The following is a 9,265-nucleotide window of genomic DNA, read 5'->3' as shown; positions in this document are numbered from 1 at the left end:
TGTGTGTGTGTGTGTGTGTGTGTGTGTGTGTGTGTGTGTGTGTGTGTAAAGGGGAAAAGTTGTTCTTCCACAGCTGTCCCTTCACCCTGTTCTCTTCCTCAAACTTCAAGGTTTATTATAGACAATGGCAGCTCAGATATATTGTTACAGTAGGTGCCTGAAATGCTAACATCTTAGCATTATGTTTTGTTTTGTATTATTTTGTTTTTTTAAATCACAGCCTTCCCTGCTCAGAAGGTAAACATTAATGCATGCCAAGTAATGGCCTTAGGAAAAAGCTGGAATTGATCCTTTTTCTTGTCCCAAGACCCAACTAGATAGAGCATGTCTTCCCACTATGTGTCAGTCACTACATCAAGTGCTGCTGTGAATTTATGAAATTATATAAGTATACAAAACTTCAAATTGTGGTATTGCAAAACACTTTTCTACTATATGGAACTAATCACTGGGGTACCATCTATTCCATGATCCATGATCTAATATGGAAAATCCTACAAGGAGTGGTTATATAGGCATCTTTTATATAAAGTTTGTAATGGCTTTTAAATGAACTCTTAAAGTTTGATAAATTCCAGAGCAGAAGCCAAATACCTCCATTGCTCCCTAGAGGATTATTTTAATGGGGAAGAGGAAGGAGAGAGAATTAGCTAGACTTTTATGTCGTTTTGTTGTCTGTGTATGAAAAAAACTAAAATGTTTGGCCTGAGAGTACTGCTACTGGAACTAATTAAGCCAACTCTTGATACTGTTTTTTAGATTCTTAACAGAGCCATGTGTTTACTTTTTTCATAAAATTATTATCCTTTGTAGCCATCTCTGCTTTGTAGGTGTTCTGGGAACAGTTGTTGATGATGTATTAACTTGGCTCAAAAATTGCAAAGCAACAATCAGTTGGTAAACTCAAATTACTCATTTAAGATTCAAACCTTGGTTTCAATAGATGTGATTGTTATGAAATAAAAACAATCTGAAAACTGGGTAAGAAATAGTAGACTTAGGAGAGAAGAGCAAAATGCCCTGAAAATAAGGAATGATGTTGGCTAGATGATAGTACAGTCATATAAATCTGGGATTGATTGAACAACTAGACCCAAAGAATTTTATCAATAGGGATTTGTGAGGTTTCAGTGGAGGGACACAATGCTGTGTCCTTCTAATCAACAAGTCTTTATTAAGTGCCTACCTGTGTGCCAAGAACTGTGATACAATTACATACAACCAAACAATCTCTACTTGTAAGCATCTGACATTCAAATGTGATTAATCCCTTTCTTTTCAACATTTTAATCAGTGACTTGGATCAAGGTATAAATGGCATGGGTTTTTCAGACTTATAGACGATGCCGAATAGAGCAGTAGATGTAATTTATCAGATTACAGAATTGGACTACAAAAAAATATTGACAGATTAGAATGATGGACTGAATCTAATGAGATGACATTAATACAGATAAACATAATTGTGTACTTAGATTCAAAAAATGAAGGCAAAAATTTAAGATGGAGAAAGTATGACTAGATAAAAATACATGTTAAAAAGAAACGGTGATTTTAACAGGCTGCAAGTTCAATGTGAGTCAGGATTGAAAACTTGGCAGCCAGAAAAGCTAATGCATTTCTAGGTTGCATCAGCAAAAGCAATGGTGTCCAGAATGAAGGAAGTTATAGTTCTGATGCCAAGATCAGGCCACATCTGGAGTGCTGTGTATGGGTCTGGTTGCCACATTTTAAGAAGGCCATTGATTAGCAAAAGATCATGCAAAGTAGGGCAACCAGGATAGTGAGTGGACTCAGAAACATACCACATGAGGAGCAGCTAAAAGAGTTGAAAATATTTACACTGAAAAAGAGAAGAATTAAAAGGGACACAGTAACTGTCTTTAAGTTTTTGAAATACTGTCAGGTGGAAGAGGGATTAGATCTATTGTACTTGGCCCAAAACACCTCAGAACTAGAAACATTGAGGGAAACATTGTAAGGAGCCAAATTTAGAGTCTAGAAAAAGAAAAACTTCCTATCTATTAGAGCTGTCCTAAAATAAAGTGGGCTGCCTTAGAAGTGGTGGGTTCTTTTTGACAGAAGGTTTTCAAAGCAGACCCTTGTCAGGAATGTTGGAGAGGGAATTTTCCATAGAGGTGAAGGGTCAATCAGAAAGCCCCAGAGATCTCTGTCAGTTCTGAGACTGTATGGCAATTCATAGATGATGATCACAGAGAGAGCTTCACACTAAAAGGGACACTTGCTCATGTCCACAGTCTTGGATGTTCATTCAATTAAGGGTTTCTGAAGCTTCTGGCATTGAGTTGTGAAAGTGACTCTCTTGATGTGTTTCAGCCCCAAACAACATATCAATAGCCTGCCTTTCAGAAACTGCTTCCATATAAGGAACTGCTTTCAGCATGAAGTTACACAATAATGCAGAAAAAGACATGCCATGAAAGGCTTGCAAGCAATAGCTTTTGAGTAATTTATAAAGTATTTTCTCATGTGTCTCTCTTACATTTTATTCTTCTTTTCCACTCCCACTGCAGTCACCTAAGTTCCAGCCCTTGACTTTTGTAATGACCTCCTAACTAGCTATTCTATGAGTAATCTCTTTACTCTCCAGTCCATCTTTCGCCGCACTGACTAAAAAACTTTCTCAATGTACAACTGATCACATAACTCCTCTATGCCAAGACTTACCATTGGTTCCGGTTGCCTACTGAAAAAAAGTGTAAACTGCTGATTCTGGTATTTAAGACTCTCCAGAATTTGAAGGGTCTAACTCTTTAGCCTCATTGCCTATTATTCTTCATATCCTCCAGCCAAATGGGATTATTGTCCATCCACCTTTCTCGTGCCATTGTCTTCTCTCTCAGAATCTTTGCTAATGCTTTCATAACTAGAAAACGTTCCTTCCCCCAACCACCCAATCCATTTATTAAATGTCCCACTTTTTCTGGAAGGCCCAACTCTCCCGCTATCTCTTCCTCCTTTTTCTCTCCACGCTTCCTTTACCTCTATTCCTGCCTCAGCTGGAAGTGATCTTTTCCATCTCTAATTTTTCTTTACCTGGGCTTTTCCCTTTTACCTGTCCCTTTCTTCACTATATCCCAGTGATGTGTATTTATCTTTCCCTATCTTTGATTTTAAACTCCTTTATGAACCTTGTCAAGATCCATGTCATATCTGTCTTTGAATTTCCAGTCAACAAAGTAAAGCCACCCCAATCTTTTATTTAAGTAGGTGCAGGATAAATGTTTGTTGACTTCGATTGAATTATTGAATTCTATATCTCCTTCCCCATACTCTATACTTTCTTACTTAAGGTTTTTTATTCTATTTGGTCTGAAAACATTTCAGAGAGAATTATTTCTTGTAACAAATTTTCATTTAAATCATAGCAATAATAATCTCTGAATTGGCAAGAGTTGGTGCTAGAAATATTTGGGGCATTTTTATGCACACTAAATATAATTTATAATCAATAGGGACTTAGATACAAAGTGCCTCACTCTGACTTTAGTTGTTACCTATATGTAATTTTTTTAGCACACTTTTCCAAATTGGTACCTTTTTTTATAGTGAATTACTTAATGCTTTTAAAGGTGCTTTTAAAAATAAGGAAATACAGTATTGCATTCAGTGATAAGAATGCCACATTAATCAATTAGCAAACATTTATTAAATGTTTACTGTGTTCCAGGGCACTGTGTTCCAGAGCAGGCACTGGAGATATAAAGACAAAAATGAAATAGTCCTTGCCCAATTTAAGGAAATTACATTCTAATGGTGGAGATACCATGTTTATATAAGAAGAAAATCCATGAGAAGAAAAAAAAAATTAAAGGGATGTTGGTACATATTATAACTTATATCAAATGTTGCACATGATCTTCGGAATAACCCAGATATTAATACAAATTTATATTTAAGAAATATCTCCAGCACACTGTACAAAACCGAAGATATCTTTTGATACATAGTCAAATGTTTCCTTCTCCTACTCTGTCAATCAAAAACACAAAATAAAAAAGATGTTAATGTGTTTCCCTTATTTAAATCATCTGATAAATATATTCAATGAGGCATTCCATGTTTTAGGGAATATAATAGTGTCTAAATTTAACCAACTAATATGTTTCTAAGCATAAGATCCCTTGTAAGTTATATCCTAGATGCATGGAGAAAAGAAAAACGGAGAAGACTGGCAGATGTGAATTAGAAAAGCCTGGGCCAATGTTGTTTTCAAAAAGCTAAAATGCAGACAGCTTCAAGAATTACATAAAAGATTCACCATTAGTAATATATTGTATTTCTTCATATTCTCTCTCTCTCTTTCTATTTATCTATGTCCCTCTCTCCCCTCCCTTCTTTCTTCTTTCCTCCCTCCTACCTCCCCTCTTTTTCTCCTCCCTTCTCCTTTTCTCACTCTTTCCTTCCCTACACACTAGTACACAGGTTATTATAAACTTGTAGATATTCTAATATTCCTTGACTGGAAGTCACTGGTACCATGATGCAACTTCTATAGCTTAACAAATGTGGGTGAAGGAAAGCAACAACCAAGTTTCTCCCCATGAGCTCATGAAGCCTTGATATGATGTTGAAACAGGTTTTTCTTGTCACTGCTGTATTTTATCTGTCTAATGGGTTTTACACTCCCTTCTTGTCTAGACGGAAGTCAGCTTGCATCACAAATCTTTCCAAATGTTTTGTGAATTAATAGCTAGTAAGCTTCCTTGAATCCAACATCCGTTTGTCAGATTACCTGCTCTGTGCTGCTGCCTTGACATTCTAACTTCATACTGATTGAATCTTTCAAAGCACAGTCTGCTCAGGGGAAGGAATAAGGCAAGTGTTCCACTTGCCAACTGTTGATGCCTTGGCTATTACTCAGCTGTCTGGTTACAGCCACAAACTGTATTGAGTTACTACATTGCCACTGTCTAAGAGCATGGAAAAAGAAAAATGTCAAAAATAACTTTTCCTAGCTGGCCAGGGATTCATACATACACAAGCATAATATCTTCTGCTTCCAGTTCTCTAGAGACTAGTCCTGCTAGCCTTGGACTTTCCTGAGTAGACTCTAGGTCTGCAACTGCAAAGCAGAAAATAACCAAACTGTGCAATGGGCAAATTGTACTGAGCAAGCAAATGTCGTTGTATCAAGTTTGTGTTGTGAAAAGGGAAAGATTACCAGGCACCCTGGTACACCCTAGTGTTGTGTCTTGGCCATAGTGAGCAATGTCATACATTAGAAAGGATATTGACTTTAGAGTTAGAGGACCTAATCAAATGTCACCTCTGCTATGACCTTGGGCAATTCAAATCTCCTCTCTGGGCCTCAGTTCTCTCATCTGTAAAACACAAGTGTTAAACTAAATGCCTTCTGAGGTCTCTTCCAGTTCTAGATCTATGTTCCTAATACTTGGACTGCTCTACTTTTATTAAATTATGGATCTATCTTCTTTAGACCTAAAAGAGAGAACCCTAAATTTAGAATTGAACTCAGGTTCTATTCCCAACTCTGCTACTCAATAACTATATGACCTTGGATAACCACTTGATGCCTCAGTACCTTCATTTGTAAAAAGTTGGTGATAATACTTCACCTACCTCACAGAGCTGATGCAGCAAAAGCACTTTGGAAACCTCAAAAGCACATGGCAATGTGAGCTGCCAATATTATTGAAATGATATAGCAACTCACAACAGAGACTAAATCCCAGGTTTAGAGAAAGGGATGGAAACGGTGTAATTATCAAAAATAACTATTAAATAAGAGTTGTTTAGTCATTTCAGTTATGTCTGACTCTTCATGACCCCATTTTGGGGTTCTGGAGTCTTCTCCAGCTCATTTTACAGAGAAGGAACTGAAGCAAACAGAGTAAGTGACTTATCCAGGGTCACGTAGCTAGTAAGTGTCTGAGGCTAGATTTGAACTCATGAAGTTGAGTCTTCCTTATTCCAAGCACAGTGAACTATTATTGACTCACTGTATTCTCTTGAGAATAACAAGAATGAGACCTGCCCTTAAGGAGGAAGCACTAAGACTTACATCTGAGAAAATTAAAGAATTATACAATTTGTGTGTGTGTGTGTGTGATACTACATAGAAAGAACACTGGAGGGTTCTGTTTCTGGGAGCCAAGATAATGGAGTAAGAAGTAAGTTGCTCTCACGCTTTCTTATTGACCCCTGAGAGCCCAGAAAATATCGCCCCAGCAAAAAACCTGGAACAGCTGAACCAATGGAAAGACAAGTTACAGCAGTCTGGTAGCCCAAGAAGCTTGGGGGATTAATGGGAAAGGTCCCTGTAGCTCTGGGGGAAGGGGAGCAATACAGGACAGGAGGCATCCCAGCAATCCAGCAGCAAGCCCCACCCCAGCAAACCAGGGGAGATCCTGAACCCCAGGGTGGTGGAGCAGGCAATCACAAATACCAGGACCCCTCCCCCACTCTTCCCCCCCACCCCACGAAGTGCCTCAGCACAGGCAGTAGACACCAGTAGTCACCAGCTCAGAAAAACACCATGTGCACCAGTGTTCTCTAGCAGCTTCACTCCCAGTGCTTCAGCACAACTCCAGGAGGCACATCTGGCAGACGTCCTCCTGCGCCAAACATTCAAGTGCAAGGCCCAGGTGAGCAGGCACCAAACATTTGAGTACAAGGCCTGGGTGAGCAGGCAACCCCTAGGGGCCAGACTTCTTACCCCCACCCCAAGAGCTTCAGTGTTGCTGACCAAGTAAGCTGCCAGACCCCTACAGCCTCCAGCTGCCAGCACCTGAGGCCCCAGCACACAAAGCCAGTGACCAGGTCCCTGGCCCCCAGAACAAAAAGTTCAAGAACAGGAAGGTCAGTGCCTTTTGTGCTCCGACAGGAGAGTTCAACTCTAAAAGTCAGGAATTAGACAAACACCATGAGCAAAAAGCAGAAATGGACAATGACCACAGATTCTTATTATGGGGAGAGGGAAGATCAAGGCACAAATTCAGAAGAGGACAACATTATCAATACACCCACATATGAAACCTCAAAGGAGAATATGAACTGGTCTCCAGCCCAAAAAGGCTTCTTGGGAGAGCTCAAAAAGGATTTTTTTTTTTTTTAATTTTTAAAATTTATTTATTTATTTTTAGTTTTCAACATCCACTTCCATAAGTCAAGAAGGATTTTAAAAGTCAGTTAAGATAGGTAAAAGAAAAATTGGGAAAAGAAATGAGAAGTATGCAAAGAAGAATCAACAGCTTGGAAAAGGAAGGACAAAAATTGACTATGGAAAACAAGTCCTTAAAAAGTAGAATTGGTCAAATGGAAAAGGAGACACAAAAACTGACTGAAGAGAACTCCCTAAAAAAGTAAAATGGGCCAAATGAAAAAGGAGATACAAAATTTAATAAAAGAAAACAATTTGTTAAAAATTAGAATTGACCAAGTGAAAGCTAATGACTCTATGAGATATCAAGAATCAGTCAAACAGAAACAAAAGAATGAAAAAATAGAAGAAAATGTAAAATACCTCATTGGTTAAAAACAACTGACCAGGAAAATACATCCAGGAGAGACAATTTAAAGATTATTGGTCTACCTGAAAACCATGATGGGAAAAATAAAAAAGCCTTCACAGCATTTTTCAGGAAATCATCAAGGAAAAGGTCCTAGAATCAGGAGGTAAAATAGTCATTGAAAGAATCCACCTATCACCTCCTGAAAGAGATTCCAAATTGAAAATGCCAAGGAATATTGTAGCTAAATTCCAAAATTACCAAGTCAAAGAGAAAATACTGCAAACTGCCAGAAAGAAACAATTTAAATATCATGAAACCACAGTCAGGATTACACAGGACCATGCAGCTTCTACATTAAAAGATCAAAGGGCGTGGAGTACAATGTTCTGTAAGGCAAAGGAGCTTGGATCACAACCAAGGATCAACTACCCAGTGAAATTGAGCATAATGTTTCCAGGGGGAGATGGACATTCAGTGAAATAGGGGACTTCCAGACCTTCCTGATGAAAAGAGCAGAGCTGAATGGAAAATTTGATCTTCAAATACAAGACTCAAGAGAGACATAAAAAGGTGGCAAACAGGAAAGAAAAAAATAACAACATGTTATTAATATGGGCAAACTGTTTGCATCCCTCCAAGTGAGAACTGTATTGTTATTATGCCATTTAAAGGCGTATATATGGAGGGTGTGGATATAAGTTGACTTTGATTTGATAATTAAAAAAAAAATCTAAGTGGTGAAAAGGCATTGTACTGGGAGAAGAGGAAAGGAGGAGGCAGACAAGGGTAAATTACATCACATAAAAAGGCACAAAAACCTATTATAGGAGAGGGAAGGAAGGCAGGGAGATGAGCATTATTTGAAACTTTCTCTCATTCAGATTTGGCTTAAGAAGGGAATAACATAATCAGTTAGGTATAGAAATCTAACTTACCCAACTATAGGAAGTAGGAAGGGAAAGAGGAAAGAAGATGGAGGGGTGGATAGAAGTAGTAAGGGGAAAGGGAAAGAAAAGGAAGTTGATAGAAAGGAGGACAGACTGAGGGAGGCAGTGGTTGAAAGCAAAACTATAGTGAGGAGGGAAAGGGTGAGAGAAAAGTATAAACAGGGGGTTACATAGGTTGGAGAGAAAGACACAGATAGCAGTCATAAATGTGAATGGGATGAACTCTCCCATAAAACAGAAGTGGATAGCATAACAGAGTGGATTAAGAACCATAATCCTACAATATGTTGTTTACAAGAAACACATTTGAAGAGAAGGATACACACAGAGTAAAGATAAAAGGTTGTAGCAGAAAGTATTATGCTTCAGCTGAAGTAAAACAAAAAGCAATGGTAGAAATACTGATTTCAGACAAAGCAAAAGCAAAAATAGATCTAATTAAAAGAGCTAAGGAAGAAAACTACATCCTGCTAAAAAGGTACCATAGACAATGAAGAAATATCATTACTAAACACGTATGTACCAAGTGGTATGGGATCCAGATTCTTCAGATTCTTAGAGGAGAAGTTAAGGGAGTTATAGGAAGAAATAGGCAGCAAAACTAGACTAGTGGGGGACCTCAACCTCCCCCTCTCAGAATTAGATAAATCTAACCACAAAACAAACTAGAAAGAAGTTAAGGAGATTAATAGAATTTTAGAAAAGTTAGTTATGGTTGACCTCTGGAGAAAATTGAATGGGGATAGAAAGGAATATACCTTTTTCTCAGTGGTACATGGCACCTACACAAAAATTGACTTCATATTAGGACATAAAAACCTC

General features: G+C 38.0%; 1 protein-coding gene across 1 annotated transcript in view; it reads left to right on the top strand.

Moving 5' to 3' along the window:
* PALLD (palladin, cytoskeletal associated protein) overlaps positions 1 to 9,265 on the top strand; it is a 520,996-nt gene that overhangs the window by 230,376 nt on the left and 281,355 nt on the right. The gene's annotated exons all lie outside the window — the stretch shown is intronic.

This window comes from Vombatus ursinus, unplaced genomic scaffold (genome assembly GCF_900497805.2).
Source record: "Vombatus ursinus unplaced genomic scaffold, bare-nosed wombat genome assembly UNPS02014821.1, whole genome shotgun sequence".
Taxonomy (NCBI): Eukaryota; Metazoa; Chordata; class Mammalia; order Diprotodontia; family Vombatidae; genus Vombatus; species Vombatus ursinus.
Note: the sequence above shows the minus strand (reverse complement) of the source record. Positions and strands in the feature narration are given on the sequence as shown.